The sequence below is a fragment of the Mesocricetus auratus genome, unplaced genomic scaffold, assembly GCF_017639785.1.
Source record: "Mesocricetus auratus isolate SY011 unplaced genomic scaffold, BCM_Maur_2.0 Super-Scaffold_100026, whole genome shotgun sequence".
NCBI classification, from domain to species: Eukaryota; Metazoa; Chordata; class Mammalia; order Rodentia; family Cricetidae; genus Mesocricetus; species Mesocricetus auratus.
In genome coordinates, this window is record NW_024429207.1 from 20307935 (window position 1) to 20323026 (window position 15092).

Below are 15092 nucleotides of genomic sequence, written 5' to 3' on the forward strand. Positions count from 1 at the left end.
ATTTACATATGTAAATGAAGAATTAGCTCCCCCAAATATGGAAAATGTTTGGTCCTCAAATTAAAGAACTCCCATTGGGAAAAAATCCTCAAATACCGAACTAGATTCTTGGAAGGAGCATGGACTTTGTCATCAGAGATGTGGGTTTGCGTTTTGGCTCTGCCTTTTTCTATCTGTAGGAATTTGGCAAACTCCGTCTCATCTCTGAAATGCTGTTTTCTTTCTGATAAGTGGGGGAAATAATACAGAGCTTTCGGTTATCGTGAGAACTCCATAAGTTCATGCTGAAATCACTCAATAGATGTGATTTCCTTTCTTCTGATATCAATACTGAGAGGTGATGGGAAAAACTAGGTACAGCTTCACCATGGTAAGAGGGGTTTTCTTCCATGTTGCTGATACCCTGCTAGGATGCACCCTAACCTGACTGCATAGAGGGTGAGCTACTAACAGCTTATACTGGAGGTTTATAGTGCAGTTCAATTGCACTCACTGTAGTATGACCCAGGGCAACACTTGACACATTTTCTATAAAGTAATTTAAGTTGCCTCCTTTTGTTTTTATTATGGAGAGAAAATATAAGACTGTTGGCCAGGATGAAGCTTTCATTTTTTTCCTTCAAAGCTTTTCTCAAGGACATTAAACACTCTTTCTAATTACTTTTTATTGATTTTTTTGACATTTCTGCTCAAAATTGACTGCTTATTTTAGGAAACAGAAGGATGCTAAGCTAAAATGGTGCATTTAGAAATACAGAGTTCAATATTATGGTCATGCTTCTTACAGGCAGTTGCAGCTTAAAAGAAATCATATAAAGGTCCTGCCATGTGCCTCCAGTATCTTCTCTTACTTCATAAATAATATTTCCTTCCTAGCATTAACTAATTGTGAATAATTTTATGACTTTGAAGTAGTCAATTTTAGGGAAAGATACTGTTTATCATACTCAGTAGAGTGAAAAAATTCACTCTCTACTGAATAGAGATTAGAAATAAAAATTGGGCATATTAACTTAGTTTTATATATTCTTTCACCAATTGTGTGGTCTTTGGCTATTATTCACTCTCTGATATATATGGTATACATTTAGAAAAGCCTGATTAGATGACCCTTCCTTGTGACCTAACCAAAAAAAAAAAAAGGTGTCCTATATTAGGTCTGGGAAGAGCCAGATGTTTTATTTGTTTGTTTGTTTTGTATTTTTATGAATTGTTTAAATTTATACAGAAGTCAAAACTTAACTTGCATTTGAGAGGACTGCCCCTTTGAAGCTTGGTGGGCACATCTCAAATCTCAGCAAAGTGCTTGAGGGTCAAGGGAGATGGAGGCAGACAGACTTCGATTTTCAAGCCGGTTGAGCTACCTCGTGAGACACTGTCTCAACAACAGAAAAAAAATACAAAGTTATTAAGTGATATAAAATGCTGCTGGGAAGTTAAAGAATAGTATCTAGCCAACAAAAGGAGCCTGCCTACCACCAAATATCCCTGGAAATAAATGGTCCTCTTCTCTGGCTTAGCTGCCTGGGTTACGGCATTCTTTGCCCTTTTCTCCTTCAGTTTTTGGTGCATACATCATCAGCTTTTGGAGAAGCTAGCAGTATTAATTTTACATAGAGGTCAGTCAGATCTCATGCAAATATTAAATATTGCACAGGCATCGTAACTAAATTTAGCACATCACTTGGTACAGTTCCGGCTGTCTTGAGTCCCCACAGTGTCTATAGCTCAGCTCAGCATATTTCTATTTGTCCGTATGCTCACAGGTACATGCATTTCTGTGAGTAAGGATTTGTAAAGCAATAATAGGGGCACTATTTTTTCTACCCTTGAAATGGTCACTAAATGAAAATTGAATTTTCTTAAAAGCGGTTTTTAAAAGGAAGATGAAGATAATGCAATTGGAGACTGAATAGAATCCATTATAACATGCCAGCTGGTTTGGTCACTCTCCTAATTCACACTCAGCTATTCAGGATCAGTTAAAGAAAGCTTAACAGAAAATGCAGCAATTCTATCCTGAAACTGCGGAGGGCCGGAAAATGGGAACCGAACAGTTGCTTGGAGTTAAGACTAAAATAGCATAGATTTGACTAACATTAGCCTCCTGCTTTCTACTTAGAACATGAAACCTAGCAGTAATGCACTTATGTCTCGTTCTCTGAAAATATGGATTGCAAACAAAGGAATGAGTATCACTGGCTGGAAAGTATAAGAATATGGTCTCCATAAACACGGGGGTGGGGAAGAGCTACACTTTTCTTTTGTTTGCTTGTTTCTACTACAAGGTCACAGATGCAGTTATGAAATAACTATCATGAGCCAAAATGCATTAATGGATACATTATGAGCCTTGGCATCAATTGCCTTGGATGGGATTCATCTTTTGTTGTTGTTTGTTTGTTTCTACTTGTTTTGCTTTATTTGAGATGAGGCCGCACTCTGGAGTACAAGTTGGCCTTGGACACACTCTAGAGTACAGTCTGGCCTCAAACTCAAAAACGTACTAGCTCTGCCTCCTGAGCGCTGGGATACCATGTGGGTGCCATCATGTCCTGCTGGAGTTCCTCTGTTTTGTTTTGTTTTCTAATGCTGAGACCAGGCATAATAATATCTAGCCTCCTTCTGCCTTCTTCAGCTGTGAAAAATCAAAGCACATTCTTTATGTTATGGTTTATTGTGAGGATCTGTCATTTCAAATGCTGCACAACTGGGCACAGAAAGTTCCTAATGAGTCTCGGTTTTTGTCTTGGCGAAGAATGTTGGTGGCATTACTGGTACATCTGCAGTTCATTTGCATCTTTCTTCTACGGAAGAGATTTGGGGGACCAGGAAGAGGGCTGGAGGTGCACCTTCACAGTTTTACAGCAGACATTGTCTACTGGCGTGAGCAGGAAGGGTGACTCTGGGAAGTGATTGCTATAGCATTTAGTTAGGCTCCAGTGCAGGTCTCTAATGTGTTTGTGCTATAAAAGGAAAGCTTAAAACAAAATAAGATGGTCTGGAGTGCTCAGTCACAAAGTTTTGTCCCTCTTCACTTCCAATGTCATGTCCCTGTCCTTGACCTTGCTACAAGATAACCTTACCGCTAGTACATGACAAATAGCATGCCCACTAAAACATGGGGCTTGTGAGCATGTTTAAAGTGTTTTTACTTGTCTCAGAATATAGTTTGTAGTTGCTTCTATCCTAGAAATGTGACTATTAGGAATGAGTCATTCCATTTCTTCTGTCACAAGAGAGGACTGTGGAAGAGTTTGGAGCCACCTGTAAGTTGACAGAACATGGAACACCTCACTCGAGTTTGGATGTCAGATGACATGATGCAACACTATAAAGAGGAGCCTATGGTAGACTTTTTCCTTTGGATTCTCTTCCGGAACCCAGGCTGACACTGACACTCTGTGCTTTGGAAACACGCCAGGCAGCATATTTTCTAGATTTCATTTGTAGCATGTGAAGGCATCAAGTTATCTGGTGGTCATTTGTGCTCCTGGAGAGGGAGAATGTCTGTCACAGGGTGGAATGGCACGTCATCCAAATTCATTGTGAACTTTCTGCACTGTAAAAGTTGTTGCCATTTTGGATGATATCCTTAGAGGAAATTGTGAAGAGCCTAATAGTAGCCTTTGACAGAATGACAAACAGGATTATTTATCTCTCTTACTGTCTTTAGCAGGAGACATTGGAAGTTGAGAGCAAGAGAACAATGGAAAGAACTGAGCACGCCTTTCCCCATTTCGTAGCAACTGTGCCTGATAATTCAATATTTGAATATCTATCAATAATTAGACTCTTTTTAAATAAATTACGCTTGGGTGAATTACAAAGTCTGCATATGAATTCTTACCTTGAGTTAACAAAGGTCCATGTCAGACTTATTAAAGTGGTCATCTGTCCCCTGATGTAAGCCATGTTGTTCTCACTAAGTCATCAAGCTAGCTAAGTATTGCAGTGTGTCCTCTTTGTTACTTCAGTCATAAAACATTCCTGGTCTGCCAGGGTAGCCATGGTTCAGCCCTCAGTGTATTAACTCATGATAGCAACAGATTCCTTCTGTCTGGACCTCTGCTCTTGTGGTTCTGTGATCTAAGCACAGTTGGAACTTTGTTCTGACCTCATGCAATGTCTAGTCACAGTTTCTTGCAAAATAGAAAATGTTATTGGCTTGGACATATCCCTTATCTTTGGAATTAGATCATTGTGACTTCTTTCTCAGGGTCACTAGAATGGCCACCACTGTCGTCTAGCACTAGTCTCACTATTCAATAGAGCCTACAGGGTTCAATTCCTGCTCATACATTTTGATCTTTGCATATACTTGGGGGTCAAAAGCTCTTCTTATTGCAGCCTCTCTCTCCTGTGTGTGTTTACCCTGAGACCTGAAAGAGCTGACAATCTGAATTACCTTACACATTCTGACTTGAACTTGATGTTCACTGTGTGTGTACAAAGAAGTACCAATGATTCACACAGCCACCATCTCTCCTGCTCACACTTGTCTCCCCAGTGATTCTTGGATTTTTTCCTCTCTCTTGTTTATAAAAAAAATTTTTAAGATGTGCATAACCACACTCTCTGTAGGAGTTTCTCTGGGCATGCCAAAAAGACTACCTAGGTTCCTATAGCTAAAAATATTAATATACAAGAAGTAAACAAAAATTCCAGAAAACAAACCTTGCAAGTTCCTGGGATGTCTTGGTATTTTCCTACCTGTAGGAAAATAAATTGTTCTAGAATGATGAGACATAGTTTAAGGATAAGGTAGCTTGCATCCTTATTCTCCAAAGAATACATCAGTGCCTATCATTTCTTCTACAAAAAGTAAAATAAAAAATCAACTTTTCAGACTGAGTACTAAACTAATTTGAGTTTTTAAGAGAAAGCCTACTCAGATAAGAACACACACACACACAAACGGATTCATACATTCAGAGTTGACTTATCATTTTGTCCCTTCCCATGTCACAATACAAATATTACCTGTAACGTGACCTTGCTACTATGCTGTATTTAACCTTATGTCTTAAGAGAAATATGACCTACTATTGACTAATATTAGACCAGCTAGTCCTTTGCTGGGAGGAGGGAAGGGCAAAAGGGAAATAATTTTCTTGAAGTAAAACATTCAAAGCTATATTATACATTTTTCTTGAAACCTGTCAGAATAGACACAGGTGAAATGATGAGACAGTCTTGAAATGATTCACTTTCCATGATGTTTGGTTATGTAAATTTTATACCAGGATCCTGGATATTATAGATACACATCTAATAGCACACCTATGTTTTCCTATGCTGATCACAAACCTAAAAATGAGGAACTCCTGGGAATTATGGGGGAATGTGTGGCCTGATATTAGCCAAGTGTGACATAGTAGGACATACAGTTACTGCTCTATTCTTCATAAGCAGCAACCTTTGACCTTCTCAATGAAAATGTGTCCAGTGAAACAGAAATTGGGTATTTATGTCCACAGCTAATTCTGAGTACAGAATTGCAGCTGTTTGGCTAACTGACTTGTAGCAGTATATATTCAGTGTTTTAGAGAGGCATACTTTGTGCTGCTATGACAAGTATTCTAATAAATATTGTTCAGGATTCTTGCCTGAAACTACTATTGTCCCTAGAGATGGGCCTCAAAATTAAAATTTGGAGCATTGTATCTGTCTTTCCAAAACCATTTTTGAGTTATTTGCTTGGTCCTCCTTGATGCAAAGCACAAAACACTTAAGATTTAACATAGTCATCAGAAGCAATTTTATGTCATTGGAATATTACTGTCTTACATGTATGCAATGAATGATATCAGGCCAATATGATACTGTCTTGGGTTGGAGGTGGTGTACATGTATATAGGTGGGGATTGATCCCAGAACCTCATGCATGCTCTTCATATACTCTACCACTGACCTACAGCCCCCCAGTACCATCTGTTCTTAAGTCTTTTAAACCAATGAGCAGGTGGTAAGAGAAATTAAGTTCTTACCAATGGACATCAAATATTGAGAAAAGCCAGCATGCCTTTGTCTGCTAGCATGAAAGGCATTGCCTCGATGTGTAAAGGGCAAGGAGAAGATGGGTTAGGCATTTGAATGCCTTAGCAAGAGGAGGAATACAAGGTCAAAATATGATGAACTCTACTATTGATCTCCTGATTTTAACATATAAATACAGAAGGTGTGTGTGAGACCCATTGGGATATACTCCCAGCACCACAGTACATAACTGCAGAGTACTATTATTGTTTCTTAGTTGACTTGTGCCTTTCCTGGTCGTTATCTTGCTCATGAATTCTTTCATAACCGGACCTTTCGAATGGCTTTGTCTTATCTCCATTCTCCCTCAAAGATTACAGGGGGGATCACCAATTTTATTAATCATGACCTCACTAAGAGTCTCTGTGTCATCTACATGTTGAACATTAATTCCAGCCAGGAGTTTCAGGGTGTCCCTGCTATGGATGCTTGGTTGTTGTATAGCTTCCATACCTTCATCATCTTTTTACTGTAACCTATGTACTAGTTCATTTGGACTGCTTTCATTGAATAGGACACTCTTTCTCACCTCCACAGATGCGTTTTCTTATTTGCTTAACAGTGTATTCTTCTCTCATAGCCACAGGCCCTCATTACTCTTAATACATCACTGTGTTCCTACCCTTTACATCTGTCATTAGATTCATAGCAAATTGCATAATTTATCCTTTGGACTAGAGTAAATAGTTCTTTATTTCATTGGGTTTTCTTGTAAACCAAGACTATCTTTCAAACTTGTATGTTGTCAAGTAATGACTTTTCTTCTCTTTTTCTAAAGCTATATACCAGGATTTTTAAAAAATTCCTGCTCATTGCACTGATGAGAATTTTCAAATAAATATTGGCTAATAGTAACAATAAACATGACCTTGCTTGTCCTTCCCAATAATGGAAACATCCTCCCTCTAAGAGTTGCAGTGTTACACACAATTTAGATTGTTGGTCAACAGTAAATATTTTCACTTGGTGCTAAGTAGCATTTATTTTATAGGGAAAAAAGATGTTTTGCAAAGCTAAAATCAATTATTTGTATTTTTTGTATTAAAGAGGCAATAGGCACATACTTAAAATCTACTCTATTGGGCCAGGATGATCTCAGTGTTAAGAATACCTGCCTTTCATGATCATACGTTGAGTTTGACCACCAACACTGAAAATAACTATGGTACAAAATTTGCATTTAAACATATCTGCCTTAGTTAGGGTTTCTGTTGTTGCAGTGAAACACCATGACCAAAAAGCAGGCTGGGAAGGAAAGGGTATATTTGGTTTACACTTCCACAATGTAGTCCATCACTGAAGGAAGTCAGAACAGGAACTCAAATAGGGCAGGAACCTGGCGGCAGGAGCTGTTGCAGAGACCAGGGAGGAGTACTGTTTATTGGCTTGCTTCAAGTGGCTTGCTCAGCCTGCCTTCTTATAGAGCCCAGGACTACACCAGCCCAGGGGTGGCACCGCCTGCAATGAGGTGGCCCTTCCCCATTGGTCACTAACTGAGAAAATGCCTTACAGCTGGATCTCATGGAGACATTTCTTCAGTTGACACTTCTTCATCTCTGATGGCACTAGCTTCTGCCAGGTCAGGCTGACATAAAACCAACTGGTACAATGGTTACGAATAACTCATGAAAATACAGAGAATAGTATAATAAATGTCCATATAGCCAGCATCCACTTCACAGTTACCATCTGAATCCCATGATTGCCTTTTCTTCACACTACCTGATAGCAGACCTCAGACATCTGGTTACTATATGCACATTTTGATATGTATGTTTGAAAGATAAGGAATATGCTGTTTATAACCACATCCATGAAACATTTGACACACACAAACATTGGTGGTAATGCTAAGTATTATTAGTTATTTAGGCAATCAGACCTTCTCTTATAAAAGCATTTATAACAGTTTCTGGGAGTTAGTTTTCAAATGAGGTTCACACACTCTGGTTGACTGATGTTTCTTGACTCTTATGTGCTTAGTGTTGGAGTTTTCTCTTCTTTCATTCTTTGAGTGTGTTCCTTTGATTCAACTCCTTTCTTCTACACTTTTACCTACATGCAAATATTTGATTAAATTAAGATAAAATTTGCAGGAGAAGAGTACTTGACAGTTTTTCAGAAATTGACATTATTTGTTAAATGCTGGTTCAGTATCTAGTAAAATAACTACACTGCTTTTATTATTTTGATATGCCATGATCTTTGCTTAAATGTGTTGAATATAGAGATGAACCTGTCTCCCAGTTTCCCTCTTTTAACCTTTCATCTGCTTTTGTTTCCAATCATTTTAGAGGATGAATAAATTACCACTGTCATTAAATGTCAAATGTTAATTCCAGCACTGATTGCATAACTGAATCCTTGATCATTGTTTCAAACTCTCTTTTTTTATCTGTTGTTCGAAAGATTTTTGAGTAGCCTGGACAATGGCAAGACAGTATTTCTATATTGGCATAGCCTTCTCCCAACCAAATTGATCCTGTTAGAAAATGCAGCGTAAAGCATATGTACCTTCAACATTTGGTGTGGTGAGATCTACCAAAGTAAGCCAGTTAGGTGGGCTGCTTATATTTGCTTTGTAGCCAGTTAGTCTAAGACTATACTCCTTTAGAGTGTATACTAATGGGAAAAGAATTGAACTCTTGGGGAAGGGTCTAGGCCCTGCCCTATATGAAATGACAGACTATGGACACCCCCATGGAGGGCCTCACCCTCCCTGGGGGAATGAGGGGATAACGGGGGGGGAATTAGGGGGAGGGCACGGGAGGAAGGGAAGGAATGGGAGAGGGACCTGGAACTGACTTGTGAAGCAACCTCGTTTCTCATCTAAATTTAAACTGGAAAATAAAATTTAAAAAAAAAAAGAAAAAAAAAGAATCAAGGAACAGCCTGGACTTCTAGGTATGCAAAGCTTATTATACCCATCAAATTTCAGTGGTTTCTCAAAAATATATAACAGAGCCATGTTTCTACAACTGGCTTCCTAACTAAAACAAACAAACAAAACCAAAAAACCTATTGACTTTGCAAAGAAAGTATGTCTTTCCTCTTGTCATTTCACCCAGCTTTACCCAAAGATGCTCTCTGTTTCTTTGGAAAAGCTGTGACATCCTCTGAGACATTTGTGTCACTGAGGTATTGTTGTCTGAGTTGTATAATAACATAGTTAGACTGTGTCATGCTCTGTCAGGGAATAATAGCAACTTGTATATTTGAAAAATAGCCTTGTCAGCAATCTTATTTTTCTAAGGATAACACTGTCTAATAACATCAAGTAATTTGCTTAGCAACTGCTGGGAACATAGACTGGGCTGTCTCTTGAGCTACAGAAGACCTTGATCTTCCATACATATAAATATATACATACATGTATATATATATGAAATTTTATATATATATATATAACTTTGTTTTATGAGAAGAAATATCCAAAGGTTACTTCTCATTCTGCTGGAAAGAAAGAAATATTGCTAGGGGCTTCTCAGGGCTTGTAAGGGAGAGAAGAATCTAAAAACTTTCTTAATGCCCCCTGCCTCCCTCTTCAGCCTAAATAGGTTCACTGAAACAAAACACAAACTGTTCCTTATACGTTTGAGTGACCTTGAGAAACCTACTTCTGTGTACATTTGTGAATTCTTAGCTGGGTTATTTTCCTAAAGACTACAGAACCATCTGCTCTTTTGAGATGACTTATATACTCTTTTAAAATATAGGATGCTATAAAATATACTAAAGTCCTTCCTGGTCCTTCCATTCTATGTGAGTTTAAGTGGTACCCAAACATACATTCAGCAGTTAAGCTAGTTAATCTCCATTGGATTTTTGTGTCAATGTGTTCTTTAGATAAATTGCCGCCTTGTAGGGTGTCTGCAAACTTTTAAATTCCCCTAGTTTATTAAGGAAGCCTTGGGTCAGTCCATGCAGTGAGTTAACTTAGTCTGCTATTGAAACTTCTGGTTCCATGTTTCATGGTCTCATGAAGTTTTCTTTTCTAACCCTATTGTTCTTTCTCCTCTCTCTCTCCTCTCCCCCCTCTCCTCCTCCCACCTTCCCCTCCACTTCCCCTCCTCATCCCTCCCTTCCTCTCTCTCTCCTTTATTGTATCTTCTCTTTTCTCCTGTATTGGCTTGTATTGTCTTTTACAGGACTGGGGATAGAACCTGGGACTTGCACATTCTAGGCAAGGGCTGTACCAGTGAACAATGCTTACATCTCTCCACTCTTGTGGCTTCTTTAGCAAAGCTCACTGAAGGAGCCGTCATGTACATGGTCAGCATAAGGGCAAGTGATTCATAACCTATCTGTGTTTTGTTCATTCATACAGTCTTTCAGTCTTTGAATTTTTAGCTATAGCAGCTTTAGTTATGACTATTACTTGTGCATGGTAATTCGGTTGCCAGGAAAGGTTATTTTTCAAATATACAACTCGCTGTTTTTCCCTGACAGCGCATTTTATTCAGGAGACAGTCTAATCGTGCTATTCTATAACGTCTTAGACAATTTGTCAGTGACACTAATGTCTTGGAGGATGTCACAGCTTTTCCAAGTAGAGTGTTTTTGTGTAACTGACTAGGCAGAGTTACAACAGCAAAGCTACAGCCTCTTTGCAAAGCCACTTGTCTTCTTAGGGACTCAGTGCAGCCTGACCCAGCACCAGTTTGTTAAGCTGGAGTTCCCAGGAGCTGGGTGTTCCTTTCAGGTGTGTCATGGCCTCTGCCTATCTCCCAGATTCAAGAGAGCATCTTTTATCTCCTCCCAGCAGTTTTCTCCCCTTGCAAGGACCTATGTGCTATTCAGCAAAGCATTGAATTACTATGCAGGAAAAAAAAATGTGCCAATCCAGAATGACAGTGCTTCTGTGGTTCCTGTGTGGCTCTGGCTCTTCCTGGGGAGAGCTAATGACTGCTCTCACCATCCCCTTACCGTAGAGAGAAGCCACGTGGGCAGGGCAGCATAGATCTTCCTGCTTGGCTTCTGCTCAGAAGTGTTTCGCTCTCAAGAGCCAACTAAGCAGGTCCCAGCAGTACAGGGTGCTTCCAGTAGAGAAGCTCTACAGAATTTTTGCACAAGAATAATAATTTGAAGGATTTGGGGCTTAAAAAAAACCAAGCAAACTAACAGGATATGGAATATCGAGAAAGCAATAAGATTTCTAAATACATAAACTTTGAAGGTACAGGTAAGGTTCAAAACTTTCATTTTGTAGTTTACCTGCTTCGTATATGAATGTTAAAAAATAGCCTTATATATTTCATTGAGAAAACCTCATGTTTACTTAATTATCCACAAGTAAATCAGTAAAAAGTGTTTTGACCATACTGTCACTCAGGAAGAACAGACTCTTATGACTTGCTTTAGGCATTGTTATTCCTGATTCATGCTAATTGTCCAAAGGAGGCTGCCCTGACCTTTTACTAGGGATGTGCCATGGTCCTAATATATTGCTGCTGTCTCCCTGCTTTACTAACAAGAAGAACAGTGTTTTAAACCAGGGAGAGAGGGAACCATCCACCCGGCATGACTTTTGTTTTAGTTTGAGCTACTCTGTGTGGTTCCAAGAAGAAATAACTTAGTAAGGAGCAGAAAATGCCAAAATTGTTATTCTGATGTCGATCACCATGTTTGCAAAAGCAAGTGGTAGTGTAATGCTCAAAACTTGTGTTACGAATGAAATGTATTTTATGTTTCATACCATATGGACATTAATTATACTCCTATAAAGCTCAGGCCATGACGCCTAATAACCCCAGCTACTGACAAGGCTGAAGCAGGAGGATATGGAATTCTGAGTTAACCCAGGCAAAGTAAAGTAAAATAGTTTATAGTATTTAAATGGTTATACTAAGTTGGGATAGTGTAAGTGTATTTAGTTTTTGTAGTGTGGAACTTCAGGCAGAAGCATGATGGAATTGTGTGAATACTGAATATAGAAAATAATCATTAAAAAGAGATTAAATTTTTTTCTCTTAACTCATTCATCCATTTTATTATGTAAACAAATTAATGGGTTCTGAATTCTTGGGAAACATTTGCAATAGAGTAGGCTGTCTGTGTTTACTGAATGCCTTGCCATTATTCATTGACTTCTATTGCAAAGAAGACCCTCTCCCATCCCATTCCCAAAGAAACAATGGAATTCCAATGTGGACAGAAATTATGTTTTGCTTTCCTTTTTCCAGTGTCTATGTATCAGTGCTGAGTCATTGACACTCAATCTGGACACAGTACTACAGCAGAAAAAAAATCTTGTAGGAAACTTCATAATAACTTCCTCCATCGTGCTTTTGCTGCTGAGTTTAACTGAACAGCCCTCTGGGAGGAATCTGCCAGTCATTGGCACTGTTGATGCCTGGAATGATGCTTTTCCATATTAATAGTGGCGATATCCATTGCTTAGCAGTGAAGTCTGAAAGGACAGATTCAGAACAGAACGGGGAGGGGAATGACAAGGACTTTCCTACTCCTAAATACTGGTTTTGGTTTCCAAATCCTATTATTAAGGCACAGAAATGTCTAGCTTCCTTGGCAATGATTAGTATCTCTGACCTATATTGCCATCCCAGATACATTCTCTGGCAATATGTTACTACCTTATTTATGCTTTTTCTCCTTGCATGTTATTTGCTAACTTACTATGGGAAATGCATTTGAGTTGAAGCATTCATAGACACTTTCAACATAAGAACCATCAAGTCCTAATTATTATCAATGTTTGTTCAGACAGTCTCATTCTGTAGCTCAAGTTGGTCTTCAGTCCCTATTGTTACCATTTCATCCCCCCTACTACTGTGATTATAGGTGTACATGGGCTAGCCTAGAGAGTTTTGTTCTTAATTGCCATTCATAACACTAAGAACAGCTAACATCCGCATTATGGCAAACTGCTCACAAAGCAGAGGTAGATGGGTGTAATTAGCACTGAGTGGAATCTAGTTCACCTGCCTAGAACACCATTTGTATATGGAAAGCAATTCTCCCCGCAGTCCTCAGTGTTTCCTTCCAGCTCCCTTAAAAAAGAAGGCCGTTCATGTGACTTGGTGTGTAAGTCCTGTTTGGTCTGCTTCATTGGTTTTTGGCAGCATTAACCGACAGAATGTGACCTAGCAATATATGAGTAGAAGCCAAAGGGCAAGACTATCACTATGAAATGTATAGACTGACAGCATACCAGACTCAACCAAGAAGAGGAGAAAGGATGACAAAAAGCCAAAGAGTGTGCATAGCACTGTGTCTCCGGCAAGTTCTAGCAACTGCCTCTTGTCCTAGAGTTTGGCCATTGTTTCAGAGCAGCCATAGCCAGTCAGTTGACACTGCACATCATTTGGAACGTAACTGCTGCTTTACAATTCATGACGCTTTCAGGGCTGCTGTGGATAAAAGTGTTAAGCACAATAGCCATGAATGTGAGATAGCTACCACCTCATTCCCAGAAATTAGCTTCTATCAAATGTCTCATCACTACCATTAAGTAATGATCTAGGAATTGTTTTCAGTGGAGTGTGTCAGGGCTGGATACATTGAGACAGAGTTATAAAAGAAAAATCACTTCAGTGAGAAATATTTTCAAGAGTCAAAAGGTATTGTGTTTTGTTTTGTCTTAATGTGCATTTATTAGTCTTAGTTATTTTGATAATCCCACAAGATCCACAGAGTAAGGGTGATGTATCTGTCTTTGGCTTATATCATGTCCTATTTCTCTTGTTCATTTATAATTTATGTAGAATTATATCCACCTGTGGAGCATGCTGGGTTTGGTTTTAGTAAATGTCGTAGGATGTATGCTGCTGAATGAGCCTTCTAAGTGAGCTACTGAAGTGGGGCAAAGGACTTCCTTAGCAACATGTCAAGGATTTAGACACCACTAGGGACTGCTCATGGATCAGCATCCTTGTGCAGGAAAGTAAGGTGACAGTTCACTGTGGATGGTACACACACTTGCTATTGTATAGGGGCAGGAAGGACACCCAGTCGAATTCCGTTATTAAGTGGAATGCTGTCAGCAACTGAGTTAAAGCAGCCTTCTTCCTCATTAATTAAAGACAATTGACACGGATTAAAAATTAACATACATACATAGACAGCTTTTCACATGAACACGTATTGTTTGGTTAAAAGGATATGCTGTGACGTGTAGAGAAATGTTCTCTGCCATTATTTTATGAGCCAAATGCTGCAAATTACATTTCCCTTATTGTAATAAAGATTCTGCTAACATAGCTGGCAGAGGTGGATAATCACCAAGCTTTAGTTTGGTTTCTAGATTTCTAAAGGATGTCTTTAGTGACATTTGAAAAGGCCTTTTATTGAAATAAATAAAAAAATTGACTTTGTTCAGAAATAATGTAGCTCAATGCTACCTATCTATCTACCATGTGGAAGTCCCTGGGTTAACTCTCCACACCACAAAAATTAATTGGTTGACTTATTCCTAGTTATTCGCAGCAGCGATATAAGGTAGCAGCACAAATAATTGAAGTCCCCGTATTTTTAATGTTAAGCTTTTTCTTTCGGTGTTACAAGTGGAAGCCAGGGTCTTACAAAACCTAGCAAATGCTATGCAGTGGAGCTATGCTCTAGCCCCTTTGTCAAGTTTTTTTGTTGTCGTTGCTGTTGTTTCTAAATTCTGGTTGCTAAATAAGGAAATTGCAATTTTTCCCACTCACCCATGAATTCTTTACCTAGAATGCATATAATCTGTGTAAAATTTTTCTGTGGTTGACATCACCACTGTTTTCTGAATGAGAAATTTAGGGGAGTCAGGACTAAACTTTCTCAAAGGGGTTTGAATTGGATCAACCTTCCAAGTTTGAGTTGATTCTCTGTTCTTTTTTCTGAGAGCTGTGGTCCCCAATGTGCCGCAGGCAGGAGGAGAGCAGGGAACAAGAAAGGGTATGGGAAATTGGAACTGAATAATCAAGATGTTGATTGTCCTGATCAGGAAGAATGAAAATAAAAGAGTAGAAGAAATTTGGTTAAAAAATATAACAAAATGTGATTTGGAAAAAAATGAAAAATAAAAGCAGAATAAAAAAAAAACATACAAGGTGGGT

At 38.7% G+C, this 15092-nt stretch overlaps 1 protein-coding gene across 17 annotated transcripts in view; it reads left to right on the forward strand.

Moving 5' to 3' along the window:
- The window catches only part of Nrg1 (neuregulin 1), a 981870-nt gene that overhangs the window by 928115 nt on the left and 38663 nt on the right, over positions 1-15092 (forward strand).